Source organism: Bubalus bubalis, chromosome 12 (assembly GCF_019923935.1).
Source record: "Bubalus bubalis isolate 160015118507 breed Murrah chromosome 12, NDDB_SH_1, whole genome shotgun sequence".
Taxonomy (NCBI): Eukaryota; Metazoa; Chordata; class Mammalia; order Artiodactyla; family Bovidae; genus Bubalus; species Bubalus bubalis.
The window spans coordinates 22,039,270-22,056,255 of NC_059168.1; the positions used below are offsets into that span (position 1 = coordinate 22,039,270).

At 40.8% G+C, this 16,986-nt stretch overlaps 1 long non-coding RNA gene across 7 annotated transcripts in view; it reads left to right on the plus strand.

The window, feature by feature from the left end:
- The window catches only part of LOC123464757, a 161,261-nt gene that overhangs the window by 105,526 nt on the left and 38,749 nt on the right, over window positions 1-16,986 (plus strand). For 2 of the 7 annotated variants that reach the window (XR_006639775.1, XR_006639776.1), the window contains 2 exons: window positions 3,742-3,948; window positions 13,794-14,012. The exons of 4 other annotated variants lie outside the window; for them this stretch is intronic. This is a non-coding gene — a long non-coding RNA (uncharacterized LOC123464757). Of the gene's footprint in view, window positions 1-3,741; window positions 3,949-13,793; window positions 14,013-16,986 lie in introns of those variants that run through there. One more of the 7 variants, XR_006639774.1, reaches the window with a different exon arrangement.

The following is a 16,986-nucleotide window of genomic DNA, read 5'->3' on the forward strand; positions in this document are numbered from 1 at the left end:
TAATAGTTCCATCATGTAATGTATACTAAGTTATTCTTTTTGTAGCATATATTTAGCTTTTTTCCATTTGTGTCACTTTTAGAGGTTATCCTATGATGAATATCTTTGTGCTTTCTCCACATTTATTATTACTCTTTAGGTTACTTCCAAGAAGTGAATTATGGAGTCAAACCATGTGAACTTCATTGTCTCATAATGTATGTGGACAAATATGAATATTTACTTTTTCACAAAGAAAACTTTGATGTTTTCCATATATTTAGTTTTGTCTAGCTAGTTTAGGCTAAGGCCTTTAGATTGATATCATTGCTAGCCCCAGACCTTAATAAGGAAGGCAGGAAGAGGGGTGAACTTGGCAGTGCTCAGAGGATGGGTTTCAAATGAAAAATTACGTGTAGAAAAGTGGAGATTTGGAGACAGAGATTAAATTGTTCTCTACGTATACTCCTCAGGGGGTATGGAGCTGGAAGTTTATTTAACAACTTCCCAAAGCTTCCTTATACAAGGCAGTGATTTAACTGGGTTGTACTACTGACATATGGACCCTTCATGCGAAATGCCAGGCTGGATGAAGCACAGCTGGAATCAAGATTGCCGGGAGAAACATCAATAACGTCAGCTATGCAGATGACACCACCCTTATGGCGGAAAGTGAAGAGGAACTAAAGAGCCTCTTGGTGAACGTGAAAAAGGAGAGTGAAAAAGTTGACTTAAAACTCAACATTCAGAGAACTGGATTATGGCATCCGGTCCCATCACTTCATGGCAAATAGATGGAGAAACAAAGGAAACAGTGACAGACTTTATTTTCTTGGGATCCAAAATCACTGCAGATGGTGACTGCACCCATGATATTAAAAAGACGCTTGCTCCTTGGAAGAAAAGCTATGACCAACCTAGACAGCATATTAAAAAGCAGAAACATTACTTTGCCAACAAAGTCCATCTAGTCAAAGCTATGGTTTTTCCAGTAGTCATGTATGGATGTGAGAGTTGGACTATAAAGAAAGCTGAGCACTGAAAAATTGATGCTTTTCAACTGTGGTGTTGGAGAAGACTCTTGAGAGTCCCTTGGACTGCAAGGAGATCAAACCAGTCAATCGTAAAGGGAATCAGTCCTGAATATTCAGTGGAAGGACTGATACTGAAGCTGAAACTCCAATACTTTGGCCCTACCTGATGTGAAAAACTGACTCATTGGAAAAGACCCTGACGCTGGGAAAGATTGAAGTCCGGAGGAGAAAAGGGAGACAGAAGATGAGATGGTTGGATGGCATCACTGACTCAATGGACATGAGTTTGAGTAAGCTCCAAGAGTTGGTGATGGACAGGGAAGCCTAGCGTGCTGCAGTCCACGGGGTCACAAAGAGTTGGACACGGCTGAGTGACTGAACTGAACTGATGGACTCTTCAGAAGTGACAAGAATTCCATGGAAGAGACACAAATGAGCCTGTAGACTGTGTTGGTACAATGAATCAGCATTTGCAGCACCAGGCCTGCCAGGCTCTAGTTGATGTATTTGAAGCCCTGTGTTCCTCTTGGGCATCTGTGGACAGACATACAGGATGGATGGCCAACCACAGAGAATGTATCCATGCTCACAGAGGAAAATCCTCATACAGGAGCCACCGAGGGGGCTGTAGGAAATTAATTTTCGTCAAGAATTTACTTTGTCAATTGCATTGAACATGGTGGGATTAGTAGCAGAATTTGGAAATTTTCTTTTTCAAGTTCCTACTTTATTTGCCAACAGGCTTTTCTTTAAACTCATACATGTAGCTTTTCTTGGTCAGAATTGTGAACCAGGTTCACTTGTGGAGCTTATTACAATGCATACTCTCAGACCTTACCCTTAGAGACTCTGATTCAATAGGTAGCAGTAGGGACCCAGGAATCTGCCCCTTTTAGGTGATGCTGAGGTAGGTGGCTGATTGACTGCACGTGGAAAAACGCTAATCTGGGGATTGTGAGGACCAGTTCCTTCTTTTCAGAAGGATTATTGTCCCACCTTCTGGCAGTGCTGTCAGATTCTTCAGAGACTGCATCAGCTGCAGAAATCCTGCTTGCCCCCATCCCACATATGGTGATGGATCCAGGCAGGAGTGCAAAGGCCTGGCCCATTTGGCTCATCAGAGGTAAATCTCATGGCTATTGTAGCTCCAAAGCCCCTCATGAGATCAGCTGAGGCCACAGATCTTGCTTCATGGCTCAACTTCTCCCTTTCCCCAATCCTGTTTCCTTTTCTCACCTTCCACCACAGTTGATCCTGAAGACACTTTCTAATAAATTCCCTGCACATTAAATTCCACTTCAGAACTGACTTCTCCCGGAACCTGACTGCAAACAGGGCTCACCCAGGTTCTGCCATCATGTAAATCAAAAGAGGACAGAAGAGGGCTAATTGAGATGCCCTTCACTCCATTGGTAACCCCATCTACCCACTGGCCCCCACCCCAACCACCATCAGCTTGCCTTCTGCAAGTTCTACCTCTTCTCTGTTACCTTCTGCCACTTTCCTGCCTTTCAGCCCAAGATTTATCCTTTGTTCATTCAACTGCTTAATCAACCTTCGTTAAATAGATTTTACTCAGATTTTCCCTGATTGAAAACATTATGAAAGAAATACAGGGTATACAGTGAGATTTGTTCCATGATTCCTCTCTAGAAATGTTGTGGCTTATGTCTCTGTCTTGTGATATGTATGTGATACGAGTCACAGAGTGAGCTGTTAAAAGGTTTAGTTGAGTCTGTTAATGCTTTTCTTTGCTCTGTCTTCCATCCATCTACCCTCCTCACCCACCCCATCTACCAACCATCGCCCAGAAGGCAGGCTAGAACAAGGGTGAGGAACAGAGACTTCAGTGTCAAACTAACATGAGATACACAGTAAGAACACAGTAATAACTGAGCTAATATTTACAGAGCCCTCATTCCAATGGCAACCCACTCCAGTGTTCTTGCCTGGAGAATCTCAGGGATGGGGGAGCCTGGTGGGCTGCCGTCTATGGGGTCGCACAGAGTCGGACACGACTGAAGTGACTTAGCAGCATTCTATACCATGCCCTATTGATTGAACCCTTGCCCATTCCTATAAGGTAGATACTATTATTCTCATACTCCAAGTGAGTAAACTGGAGTAGAAAGCAATCAAATAACTTATAGTTCACATGAATAGTAAGTGGCAGAGCTGAGATTGAAATCTGATAGTCTGTAATTGTAAGGCATCAAATTATCAATAATGATATCTGTTATTAATATTATGGAATCACCATTGTTATTGTTAATATGTGGAAAGCAATTGCTTTTTTTCTTTTATCAAACACTCCCCAGGGCTCTTAGAAATATTCTTAATTTGTAAAGTCAGTGATTGAGGTCCAATAAAGCTATATCCATTTGTCAAAGAGCAACATGCTTAGCCTATTTCCAAGGTTATTGGACATGGGGTGATGTTTCAACAGTCTTCATTCACATTACTCAAATGATTAAGGTTGTCATACTGAGAAACATACACAATTAGTTTTTATAGAATTGTTTCTCTAAAACTCCATCCTTTTAGACACAGGTTGCTTTCTGCAGACTATCTGTAACTGGTATCCCATCTGACATCTTAACATTCCTGGGAAATTGGTGATGGATTGGAGTCCCATCATTGCTTATAAGGAAAACAGATTTTCTAACTCCTTAAATGGCTGTTCTTGGTTTATGTTTTCATTGTCAGCTTATGTCCTTATTTACACCAGGTCTGGAAAAAAAGAGGGAAAGCCAAGTTCTGAAGCAAAACTTTGGAAACAAGATATATTCCAGCTGTTTCAGCAAAAGGAAGCAGCTGTATTCAAGCAAAGCAAATGATAAAAACTGGATTACCCTCTCCTACTGGAGACCCAAAGAGCTTCAAGATGTTTGCGGCAAAAATGGAATTATTTCACTGAGTTTGATTTCAGCTTAATGTAAGGCATCCTCTGAAATGCAGATAATTTCTCTTTAATTATCCTCCCACAGAACCAGGTCTAAAAATGGTCTTTTTAGAGAGTGACCTTTAAAAATATGTGGAGAGAAGAGAAGATGAAGGAAGGTGCTGAACAATCGTCACCTTTCCATCAGAAGGGAGAAATGTTTTATGTGCCTCATCCTTGACTGCTGGCATCATCATCATTATCATCATTACAATTACAGGTTACTGAGGCTGACTGTGGGCCAGTCCCTGGGGTACACAGATGACCTCTCTTTCTACATCCTTGACTATTTATATATCAACACCTCTAACATCTGACCCAACACTGCTCGGGATGACTCTTTCCTCTCAAATTGAATATGCCATCTGTCATAGTCACTTCCCTGGTGGCTCGGACAGTAAAGTGTCTGTCTACAATGCGGGAGACCCAGGTTCGATCCCTGGGTAGGGAAGATCCACTGGAGAAGGAAATGGCAATCCATTCCAGTACTATTGCCTGGAAAATCCCATGGACAGAGGAGCCTGGTAGGCTACAGTCCATGGGGTCGCAAAGAGTCGGACACGACTGAGCGACTTCACTTACTTACTCTGTCATAGTCACCTGTTAACTTTTGATTAATCAGTTCATTCATGCATTGATTTCTTCATTTAGTAAAGAGTTGTTGAACATCACATACTAAGTAGGCACTGTATGAGGTGCTTACAGATGTGAGGTACTCCATCTCATTATGGGAGATGGACTTACAAAAAATCACAGTGCAGTGAGATATAGGCTTTAATGTGGGTGCTCTCAGAGAGGAGGATGTGGTCATAGCTGCTTAGGAAAGGGTTTTTTCCTTTCCTAAGGAAAGGAGGAGGAGGAAATGAAGGAGATGCTGAGTGGGTTTTGAAAGGGGACATTTTCTAGATTTTGCTCAGAACTTAATCCATCTACTGTGCTCCATGGAACTTGAACATTGTTCAGACATATTTTGGGGTATCTGTCCAATCATGCCCACAATGGTAGGTCATATTGTATGGCATGGATCTACTTCCTCCTTGGACTAATGAGAAATATCTAAGCTTAGCTGCACCAGTAAGATTCTTTTTTTGGGGGGAGGGTTCTTAATTAATAGATATAGAAACTGTGACTGAGGAGTAGAGAACACTGGATCCAAAAGATCAGGACTAAAATTTCAGACTAACTTTCCACTCTGCTTGCATAACTGGTTGTTATTAAGATGGGCTCTGAGATATTGCAGCTGGATCCAAATAAATCAACAAATGAATTGATCACAGAGTGCTAACATAATGGATATGGGATTTGGTGCAGCAAGTGGAGGAAACTGGGAGCTGCCTTCAGTGGCGTGGTTGGGGAAGTCTCTGAAGAAGTAATACTTCAATTGAGGTCTGAAAGATGAGAAAAAAGCAGGCCATCAAAGAAGGAGGGCAGATGCCACCCAGACAGGAGCAGCAGCTGGAGCACAGTCTTGATAGTAGAGCAGTGTGGTTGGAGAAGTGACTGGAGAGGAGAGGTAATCTGGTACCAGTTGGTACCAGGACATGTAGGCATTTGGTATTTTACTCTTGATATAGAATGAAACTAGTAGCCTTTAATGACTTTTTTTTTTCTCTCTCTGCAGTGGGTCTTTGTTGCTGCACATGGGCTTTCTATAGTAGCCATGAGCAAGGGCTACTCTTCTTTGGGGTGAAAGGGCTTCTCATTGTGATGGCTTTTCTTGTTGCGGTGCATGGGCTCAGTAGTTGCGGTGCACAGGCTTAGTTGCCTCGAGGCATGTAGAATCTTCCCAGACCAGGGATCAGTTGAACCTGTGTCCCCTGCATTGGCAGGTGGGTTCTTAATCATTAGACCACCAGGGAAGTCCTTTAGTGGCTTTTAAGCAGAGCATCAACAGTATCTGATTTAAGTTGTCTCTCCTTATCCAAGTGAGATGCTTCCAGGACCCCTGTGGATACCAAAATCCATGGATGTTCAAGTTCGTTATTCAAAGTAGCCTAGTACAGTCAGCCACTCATATCTTTGGATGTGGAACCTGAGGATATGGAGGGCCAACTGTGCTGTTGGTTCATTTCAAGCTCTCAGCAAATGACTTAGCAGTAGGCATTTCTTTTTAAAATATATTTTTATTGAAATATAGTTGATTTACAATGTTGTATTAGTTTTAGGTGTACAGCAAAGTGATTCCAATATACATATATATATATAATATCCATTTTTGCATTCTCTCTCACTATAAGTTTTTTATAAGATATTGAATATAATTCTCTGCGCTATGCAGTAGATCCTTGTTGGTTATCTATTTTATATATAGTAGTGTGTGTATTTTATCTCAAATGCCAGCTGTATATCCCCCTCCCTGCTGTGCCCTTTGGTAACCATAAGTTTGTTTCCTATATGTGGAAGCAGTAGGCATTTCTAACACATAGTGTAGACTAGCATGATCAAGCTATTCTATGTGTGTCTGTAGACTTCACATGGCCCAGTCTGGCCCTTTCTGGGGGCCCAGTCTGTTACCTAGATGCCCAGATTTCAGTGGCATAGGAAACTAGGATCATTGTAATAGCAATACTTATAGATCCAGACTATAAATATTTTTAATGTAACTAATTATATTAAAGCCTCATGTATTAGGTCAACTATTAATGGATAATTGGGGATAATTATTATTATCCCAAAGTCAAAAGAAGTTCCATAATTGATCCAAGCATGCAGCTGGGTTTAGGTTGTTCTGACTCTACACCAGAATATTTAACTAATCTTTTGTCTCTTGTTCTGTTAGAGCTGACTGGGATTTCTGACTGGAATCAAGTCTTATGCTCTCATTTCACAAAGTGAGGCAGTCATGGCCAAGTGTTAAGTCATCTGGGTGAGGTCAGACAGCAGTTAGTTGGTGGTATGGCCTTGTTCAAGGTTTTACTTACTGGTTCTCGTAGAACTATATGTGTCCTAGTATTGCATGTACTGGACTTCCCTGGTGGCTCAGACGGTAAAGCGTCTGTCTACAATGTGAGAGACCTAGGTTCGATCCCTGGGTTGGGAAGATTCCCTGGAGAAGGAAATGGCAACCCACTCCAGTACTTCTTGCCTTGAAAATCCCATGGACGGAGGAGCTTGGTGCAGGCTACTATCCATGGGGTCATAAAGAGTTGGGCACGACTGAGTGACTTCACTTTAGTCTTAAGAATCTTTAGTTTTGTGATTTACAAGCAAGACAGCACACTTTTGCATTATTAACAAACTGAGATGACTTCACTGAAGAATTAAGAGGGAAAAATGACTATCCATGGAGGAAGGTCAGATAATATGTCATGCAAAGGTAGCTCAAGATCATGTGGTCCTTCATATGTCCAGAGCAACAGCCAAAAAATGAGAAGCTTCATGCGGTGATAAACATCTCAGTGCTTTTTAGTTAATCTGCATCTTATTCCACCTGGTTAAATTGAACCCCCCTCCCCCAACTTGCCTTTCATCTGTGAACACCAATCTAGGGTAATTTTATTTTTAAGACTTTATGGCTCTTAGGCTTCATCTTCCTATGACAGAGAAGAGGTTAATTATGAACATCTGAATGATGTTGGGTCGGTTGTTCACAATGTGTGTTTCTGGAATACCAGATCTAGTAGGCATTATGTGAAAAAAGGGTTCTGTAGCCAAATGGGTTTGGACAAGGCTGAGCTTTACTGAGAGAATTATCTTTTTTCCTATAAGAAACCTTATGGTCTTTAATAGGTATTGTGACTCTCAAAGACAGGGGTCTAGAATACGGCATTTCCCAAACAGATTTGACCATGGAAAACTTCTCTCAGGGTTTCCACTAAAACTCTCAAAACTGTGAGTGCTGGCCAATTCTCTGACCTAATTCTCAGGCACTTAATCTGCTATAGCCAGACTTGCTCTGTATAAATAAAGCCCACTCCAAGTATAACAGTAAGATTACCCAGCCCTAGTAGTCTTCATTGGTTTCTTACCCCCTCCTTTTTTAAAATCTCCCAGCCTTTCTTTCCTCATTGTTTAAAACCATTTTAGTATCAGCACATGGCAAAACATTTTTTTTTTAATTTAAAAATGCAGCCTGATGTACACATGGAAAAAACATGTAGTCTGTGTAGCATAATTTCAGAGGTACAGAAAAGGTATCTTTGCTCACAAATGTCTGTATTTCTCTTCAGCCCATTCCATGATATGAATGATATACTTAGTGACTTATTTGTAGAGGTTTATTAGTATTGCTTTAGAAAGACTATCTTCTAGCTATTAATAGCACTGGTGAATTAGATGCTCTAATTCTCTAATTGTTTTCCCCTGAAAGGCTGTGGGGAGAGGCCTTTGAGAAGTTAGGAATTTTGATAAGGACTGTTACAAGCTGTTGTGCTTTGTGGGTAGAGTCATGTAGCCCAGTTCCCTACTTGCCAGCCCTACTTTTCCCCGATTAGGGTGCCCCTGACTCCCTAACCCACATTACTTTGATTCTGCAATCTCCCGTGGTGTATAGTAGAGGTCTGTACACTCTGAGACTTGATGGGTGTTTAACAAGGAAGATAAATCTGCATGTAAATTCACATAGCATTTTGGCCTTTTAGTTTAAACAGCAATAGTAAATCTTAAAAGAGTAGTACCAGTTACTAAACAGTAAAACCAGATTATTTTGATACCATGTGATTTTACATGATACTTAAAAGTGGTTGGAATCATGGTTAAAATGATGCATTTGAACATTGTGTCTCCTCCTGATGGTCTTTGGGATGCTGCTGGGTAGCTAGTAGCTATCTGGATAGTAGATGGACAGCTGACTCAGTGAGAGCTTTCGGGCTTATGACTATGTCCAGATCAAGGAGGAGGAAGGAAGGGGACAGGGGTGAAAAAGGGAGCAACTAAGTGTGCAGTGGAGTTAACTAACCTGTTTCATGGAGACATTGAAACTGGTCCCTGGAAGGGACCTTTACACTGAGTTTAATGACTGTCTTTTAGAAATGCATCAACCAGGCCAGACAGGGTAAAGGACCTGCCCACAGACACTCATTAGAGCTTGGACTAGAGTTCAAGCCTCATGCTCTGCTTTGTAAGACCACACTGCTGAGATCTATGGGCTGGGTGACCTCAAGAATGATGGAGCCAGGAGAAGATGTGGGCAGAGCGACATCTCTTCTCTGCCATCCTCATCTTCTTACTGCCCCCTTAAATTCTGCCTTCTTTCACATTTTTTTTTCCTTTTCTTTCCATTTGTCATAAAATCAGCCTCCTCCTCTTCTTTTAGCTACCCCTTTTGTTTCTCATTCTTTTTCACTTTATTTCATCACTCCTTTTTTACATTTTTTTCTCTTCCTATAATTTTAGCTGCTTTTTCTTTCCTATGTCTTAAGCGTCGCTCCCCATGGTGTCAATTCCTGGCTTTCCAGGTGACTCAATGGTAAAGAATCCACCTGCTAATGCAGGAGACACAGGTTCGATCCCTGGGTGGGGAAGATCCCCTGAACAAGGAAATGGCCACCCACTCCAATATTATCACCTGGAAAATCCCATGAACAGAAGAGCTGGGCAGGCTGCAGTCCATGGGCTCGCAGAGAGTCAGACATGACTGAGCATGCACACACGCAAGATGTCAATTCCTTACAGCTTAGTTCCATTCAAGGTGACTGCAAATGGCTGTGCATCTGAGCACACAACTTGAGCAGGTACAAAAACCAATATGACCAATGCTGTCCTCTGTCCCCATCCCCAACACCATCCCCGCCCTCCCCACCCCAAAGGAAAAACTTCCATTAGCTATGACAACTTCTCTCTAAGCAGAGCTTGTGTGGCCTTGCTGAGGAACTTGCTGGGTTTGGTAAGTGAAGGTAAGCGAAGACGGACTTTTGCTGTCTGGGAGCAAAGTCTTAATCTTGGAAGGGTTGAATGGCTCTGCATAGCTGAAGGAGAGGAATTTGGAGTTCTATGAAGAAGGAGAGGAAATAGTTTGGACAAAAAAAATGAAGCCAGAAATATGGGGTGAAGCTGGTCTCAAGAGCAGCCAGTGGAAATTCCCCATGGTGAAATGACCTAAAGGCATCTCGTAATAACAAGAATGCATAAAAACTGAGATGCCACAGCCTCTTCTGTCTCTCCTCAGATCTGAAGTTCACTTGAGTTGTGACTGTTCTTGCTTTGGGGTTGTGTTTGATGGATTGATTTGAAAATTGCTTGCAAAGCTAAGTTTGACATTTGGGGATGTTCAGTGCTGAGTGGAGAAAACAAGCCTATGAGAAATAGGAGCCTGGAGCAGAGGTGACCATGAGCAATGTGGCTGCCCAAGAATGTGTAAGAAAGTTTGGAGGGAGGGCAGATGTTTTGGACTTGCACTATGTATGGAACAAGGATTGAGCTGATTTTATCTACATTCAAGAGGCCAGGATTCCTTGGCCAACATCTGGTTTACACATATATGATTAGAACACTGATGGGTGTCCCCAGGTCCAGATTTTAACCACATAGCATCTGCTTCTCATAAGCCTAAGAGAGAAGGTCAAAGAGGCGCTTATCCAAGGACAATGGCATGTTTACTTTTCATTTAGAAAGAAGGTCTTGGAAGAAATCAAATGGATAAACTTGTTAATACAGCAAATGTGCAAAACCTGAGAAGAGTCTCTTAACTTCAGTGCTCACTGCCAGCTGGCACATGATAGTTGTCTAAAGACTTAGAGAAAGAGGGGGCTTGGGAGGATAATTAGAAACCATTTCCACTCATAGCTGAGCAGAGATGCCAGGTAGGAAAAGTGCTGGCTTCCATAATGGGAAGACACTTTTCCTAATGAAATAGGGTTTTGTTTTTTTTTTTTTTTCCTTTTGGAATTGACCCAAACATCATCACCACCCCTCTCTGAATAAAATGAAATAAGAATTGGAAAGTTGACTTGGGCTAGGGTGCTGGTGAGCAGGACTCAGTGGTCCTCAGTTTCTTCCATTTCAGAGCAATGAGAGAGTCTTAAGCAAAGAGGGTGCATTTGGATAAAAATGCTTACTAGTAGGAAGCATTGATGTACCAGGCACTGTGCTAAGTAAATGCATCACTTAAGTAAATTTAATTCTCACCACAGATATTATTTGTGGCCTATTGAAGTCCTGTGGTTGCCCTACTTGAGCAAATATTGACTTTTTAGGCCTTTAGAAAAGTCTGAAAGCAATCTGTCATTATCACTGTTGATTGATTAAATATCAATTAACTTTTACTGTCATTTCCCAGCTCAAAAAACAAATCAAATACAGCAGCTTTTATAGCTGGTGAGCTGCAAGGGTTTTTTTTTTTTTTTAATATAGACTAGTTTATTGTTTATTCCTGAGTTCTTTGAGACAGATTTGCAGAAGTAGGAAAAAAGAAAACCCAATACAGAAGCAAAGCCAGGAAACTTGAGCTATTACCTTGGATAAATTGATAATATTAGTCTCAGATTTCTTATTGGTAAATGGAGGGATTTGATGTGAAAATTCTTTTCTGGTCCCTCCTGTTAAAAAAAATTCAGCTGCTATGTTTTGAAGCTCTGGAGCTATTACTTCTATTCTGATTTGCCTGATTTCCTAACACTGTCACTTATAAATGAGACATCAAGTGTGACATTCAACCAAGGACCAGAACACTTGATGTGCCTGAAACCAGCCCAGCAGTTGTGTCTTTCTGTTCCTCTCTCCTCTCAACTGGAAGTGGAAAATGTCTTCACTTCTTCCAAGTAATAACAGGATACAGTAGATCCCATCAAGTTCCATAGAACAAGTCTATGTAAATAGGACATCGGTTTTAACATTGCTAGAAGTTTAGACATATTGTTATAGAAAAGCAAGTTACAGAATTTGTATAGTATATTGTCATCCTGCTTATTTAACCTATATGCAGAGTACATCATGAGAAACCCTGGGCTGGAAGAAGCACAAGCTGGAATCAAGATTGCTGGGAGAAATATCAATAACCTCAGATATGCAGATGACACCACCCTTATGGCAGAAAGTGAAGAGGAACTAAAAAGCGTCTTGATGAAAGTGAAAGTGGAGAGTGAAAAAGTTGGCTTAAAGCTCAACATTCAGAAAACGAAGATCATGGCATCTGGTCCCATCACTTCATGGGAAATAGATGGGGAAACAGTGGAAACAGTGTCAGACTATTTTGGGGGGCTCCAAAATCACTGCAGATGGTGACTGCAGCCATGAAATTAAAAGATGCTTACTCCTTGGAAAGAAAGTTATGACCAACCTAGATAGCATATTGAAAAGCAGAGACATTACTTTGCCAACAAAGGTCCGTCTAGTCAAGGCTATGGTTTTTCCTGTGGTCATGTATGGATGTGAGAGTTGGACTGTGAAGAAGGCTGAGTGCCAAAGAATTGATGCTTTTGAACTGTGGTGTTGGAGAAGACTCTTGAGAGTCCCTTGGACCGCAAGGAGATCCAACCAGTCCATTCTAAAGGAGATCAGTCCTGGGTGTTCTTTGGAAGGACTGATGCTAAAGCTGAAACTCCAATACTTTGGCCACCTCATGAGAAGAGTTGACTCATTGGAGAAGACCCTGATGCTGGGAGGGATTGGGGGCAGGAGGAGAAAGGGACGACAAAGGATGAGATGGCTGGATGGCATCACTGACTCAATGGACGTGAGTTTGGGTGAACTCCAGGAGTTGGTGATGGACAGGGAGGCCTGGCATGCTGCAATTCATGGGGTCCCAAAGAGTCGGACACGACTGAGTGACTGAACTGAACACCATTTATGTGACACATATAAAATTGTATGTATATTGTGTGTGTCTGTGCCAATAAATGCATAAAAATAATTAGGGGCAGTGGTTAAAGAGGATTTAAGGCATATATGTGTGTGTGTGTGTGTGTGTGTGTGTGTGTGTGTGTATAAAGAAAAGCAAGGCATTATTTTATTTGAATAACCCAAAGCAATAGAAAAACACTAATTTTTGTTGGCAGTATAATGATTTGCCATCTTTAGATGGAAACTACATTATTACATCTCCATGAGTGGACCAAAAGAAATTGGTCACTAACATGAAGCGATCTGGTTGGTGTTTGCATGGAGAGAAGGGAAGTAGGAGAGTTGGACATGACTGAGTGACTGAGAACTCACACGTACACGAGAGTAGTGGCTATTGGCAGCATGATGCAAGAAGGGCAGTGTGATACAGGGAATGGAATGTATTTGTATGTAATGCTGTATTTTGAAGACTTGAGTACTAGTCTCTTTTTTGATCTGTGTATTGTTTTGATATTGTTTTGAGGAAAGAGTCCGAGAATATGGTTTTCTTAAAAAAAGAGGTGATATGGTACCTGTGAAATTGAGGACAGCCATGTGTGTGTGTGTGTGTGTGTGCTGAATGTTGGAATACTTTCCCCCTCATTACTGTTTAGGTTTTATAACAATCAGTAGCTGAGCACTTTTCAAAAACTTTCTATAATCATTATTTCATTTTATCATTAATGAGAATAAAGGAGAGGAATCTGGAACTCAGATAAATAAAATGATTTTCCCAAAGGATATGCCACAGCTGGACACCATTTCAACTTGCACCATGACCAGCCTGCTGATACCCAGGTCTGCTGTGGGCAGAAGGCTCAGGGGGCTTGTTCTGGCGACACGTTAGCCTGCATGAGGCTGTAATAGTCAAAGAAGTGGGATATGCATAGCACCCAGTTTCCTTCTGGCCGTAGGATTAGTCCACAAGAAATGTCAGATATTGTTATTATGTGTTGTTTCAACTATTTGAATTTCCAGAAACAAAGAAGGACAAGCCTCCTGAGCTTGATATTCTCTGACGTGGTTCTGCAAAGTCTACTGTTCCTTCACACCACCTCACATCTCCTTCACTTTGCTTTTAGGTACCCTGAGGAACACAATTTACATTTTAAGCACTGGTTGCCACAGAGATGCATTGTTGAGTTGCCCAAATAGTTTGGAGTTCCTGACAAAGATGGAGGGCTTTGGTCTTAGCTGTTCCAGGACACAGCGGTGTGCATCTGAATGAACTTGGCTTAATCATAGCTGGCATGGTTTATCACTGACATAACATCAAATGAATAAATGACTCCTGGAAAACAGCTCTTTCTAAAGCCAACTGCTTTTATTGCTTAGCTCTGGTTTCACTGTGATTAATGGTAATGGGCTTCCTCATATTTGGAGATCCAAAGACCAACTTTTTGAAGCTCTTCCCCTCCCAGCACTGTCGTGCCATTTAGTCTATAAGACTCTAGATGGTTCTATTTTGTGAATACTCCTTGACTTAGAAACAATTGTCCTGCACAAATAAATAGGATGGTTATGATCACTGTGCCATCCTAAAGACTTGGGCTCCTTTTGCTGAGTGAATGTAGTAGCTTCAGGACAACCCTGGTAATAATTTTCCCCCAGTAATGCCTCATCTGCTTTAGTGCTTCTAAGCCACTCTTAAAGGAATTCACTGCTACAAAGGAAGGGAGACATTTCCCTCAAGAAAGATTCTGGCTTTTCTACAGAACTGAGGTCTAACCTCTGTGTTCTTTGGGATTTGCCTTTGAGTGTTCCTCTGGGTTTAATTCCAGGGTTTTATCTTTTTTATGACTCAAGTGGAACATTCTCAAAGATTCCAGCCACAGAAGCATACTGAACAAAACATGGAACTTCTCTTTGCTTCCTTCCCCTTTCCATTTCTTACTCCAGAGGTAGCCACAGTCAGCAGTCTGCATCTTCCTTCACTATACATTGACATGTATACATACATGTATACATTCATACTCTTTCTGCTTTATTTATCTTAAAGGAATGTGATTCTGATGTAATATTCAGCAATATACTCAACACTCAGATTTTTTAAAAATTATGAAATATTTCAGGCACATATTAATAGAAAGTATGGAAAGAAAGTGAAAGCGTTAGTCACTCAGTCATGTCCAACTCTTTGCGAACCCATGGACTGTAGCCCACCAGTCTCCTTTGTCCATGAAATTCTCCAGCAAGAGCACTGGAGTGGGTTGCTCTTCCCTTCTCCAGGGGATCTTCCCAACTCAGGGTTTGAACCCATATCTCCTGCGTTGTAAGCAGATTCTTTACTGTCTCAGCCACCAGAAATTATAGTCAGTCCTAAAGAAAAGGAAATCAACCCTGAATAGTCACTGGAAGGTGACTGAAGCTGAAGCTCCAATACTTTGGCCACCTAATGTGAAGAGCTGATTTACTGGAAAAGATCCAGATGCTGGGAAAGCTTGAGGGCAGGAGGAGAAGGGGACGACTAGAAGATGAGATAGTTGGATGGCATCATTGACTCAGTGGACAGGAGTTTGAGCAAACTCTGGGAGATAGTGAAGGACAGGGAGGTCTGGTGTGCTGCAGCCTATGGGGTCACAAAGAGACACAACTGGGCAACTGAACAATAACAATAGACAATAATAAAATATCCCCTTACTAAGCTTGGCAAATTGTGGTATCTTGCTTAATGTGCTTCATACATTTTAGTGAAGTTGCACATTAGAAATACTTGATGTTCCCTCAAGATCTTTCCTTTATTGCTTCCTTCCTTCAAAAGTAATCTCTATTCTAAATTTGGTGCTTATTCATCCCTGATATATTTTTATACTTTTAGTAAATGTTTTTTTGAGGTATAGTTGATATATAAAATGTTAGTTTCAGGTATACAACATAATGAATGGTGTTTGCATATATTACAAAATGATCATCACAATAAGTCTAATTAATATCCATCGCTACACATAGTTACAATTTTTTTCTTGTGATGAGAACTTTATTTATTTATTTATTTTTATTTTATTTTTAAACTTTACATAATTGTATACTTTAAAGATTAACCTTTTGTTGGGACTTCCTTGGCAGTCTGCTGATTAAAACTCTGCACTTCCACTGCAGGGAGCACAGGTTTGATCCCTGGCTGGGGATCTAAGATCCTGCATGCCAAGCTCTGCAATAAAAAAAAAAAAATCACCCTTAGTAACTTTTAAATATGCAATATAGTATTATTAACTGTAGTTACTATGTTGCCTATTATATCCCCTGACTTTTTTAGTAATGAGAAGTCTATAAGCTTTTGATCTCCTTCACTCATTTTGCACACTCCCATCTCAAGATACAGCTTATATCTGTGAGCTTGTGTGGGGTTTTTGTTATTCTGTACTTTTTTTTTTTTTAGATTACATATATTGGTGAGATCATGTGGCATTTGTCTTTTCTCTGCCTGACTTATTTCCTGTTGCTTAATACCCTCAAATGGAGGAGGACATGGCAACCCACTCCAGTATTCCTGCCTGGAGAATCCCTACAGATAAGCCTGGCAGGCTGCAGTACATGGGGTCGGAAAGAGTTGGACGTGAATGAGTGACTAAGCACAACACAATACCCTCAAAATCTATTCCTACTGTTCAAATGGAAAGATTTCATTCTTTATTATGGCTGAATAATAATACTCCATTGTGTGTGTGTGTGTGTATTAGTTTCTTTTATCCATTTGTCCATTGATGGACACTTAGGTTGACTTGTCTATAATCTTGACTATTATAAGTATGCTAAAATCAATATGGGTGTGGATATGTCTTTTTGAGCTCGTCCTTTGGTTTTCTTTAGACAGATGTCCAGAAGTGAAATTGCTGGATCATATGATAGGTATATTTTGTAACTTGTGAGGAAACTCCATAGTGTTTTTTATGGTGGATGCACTGATAAACATCCTTATCAATAATACACAAGGATTTCCTGTTCTCCACACCCTCATGGACGCTTGCTATTTGTCTTTTTGATAATAGCCATGCTAACAGCTGTGAGGTGCTATCGCTTTGTGGGTCTGACTTTTATTTCCCTGCTTAGTGATAGTGACTATCTATCTATGTACCTGAAGGCCATCTGTATATCTTCGTTGGCAAAATAGGTATTTAGAACTGCCAACTAAAAAATTGGATTGTTGATGTTTCTTGTTATTGAGTTATATGAATTTTAATATATTTTGGATGTTAGCCTTTTATCAGATATATAAATTACAAATGTTTAATCGCATTCGGCAGATTGCCTTTTCTTTTTATTGGTGGTTTACTT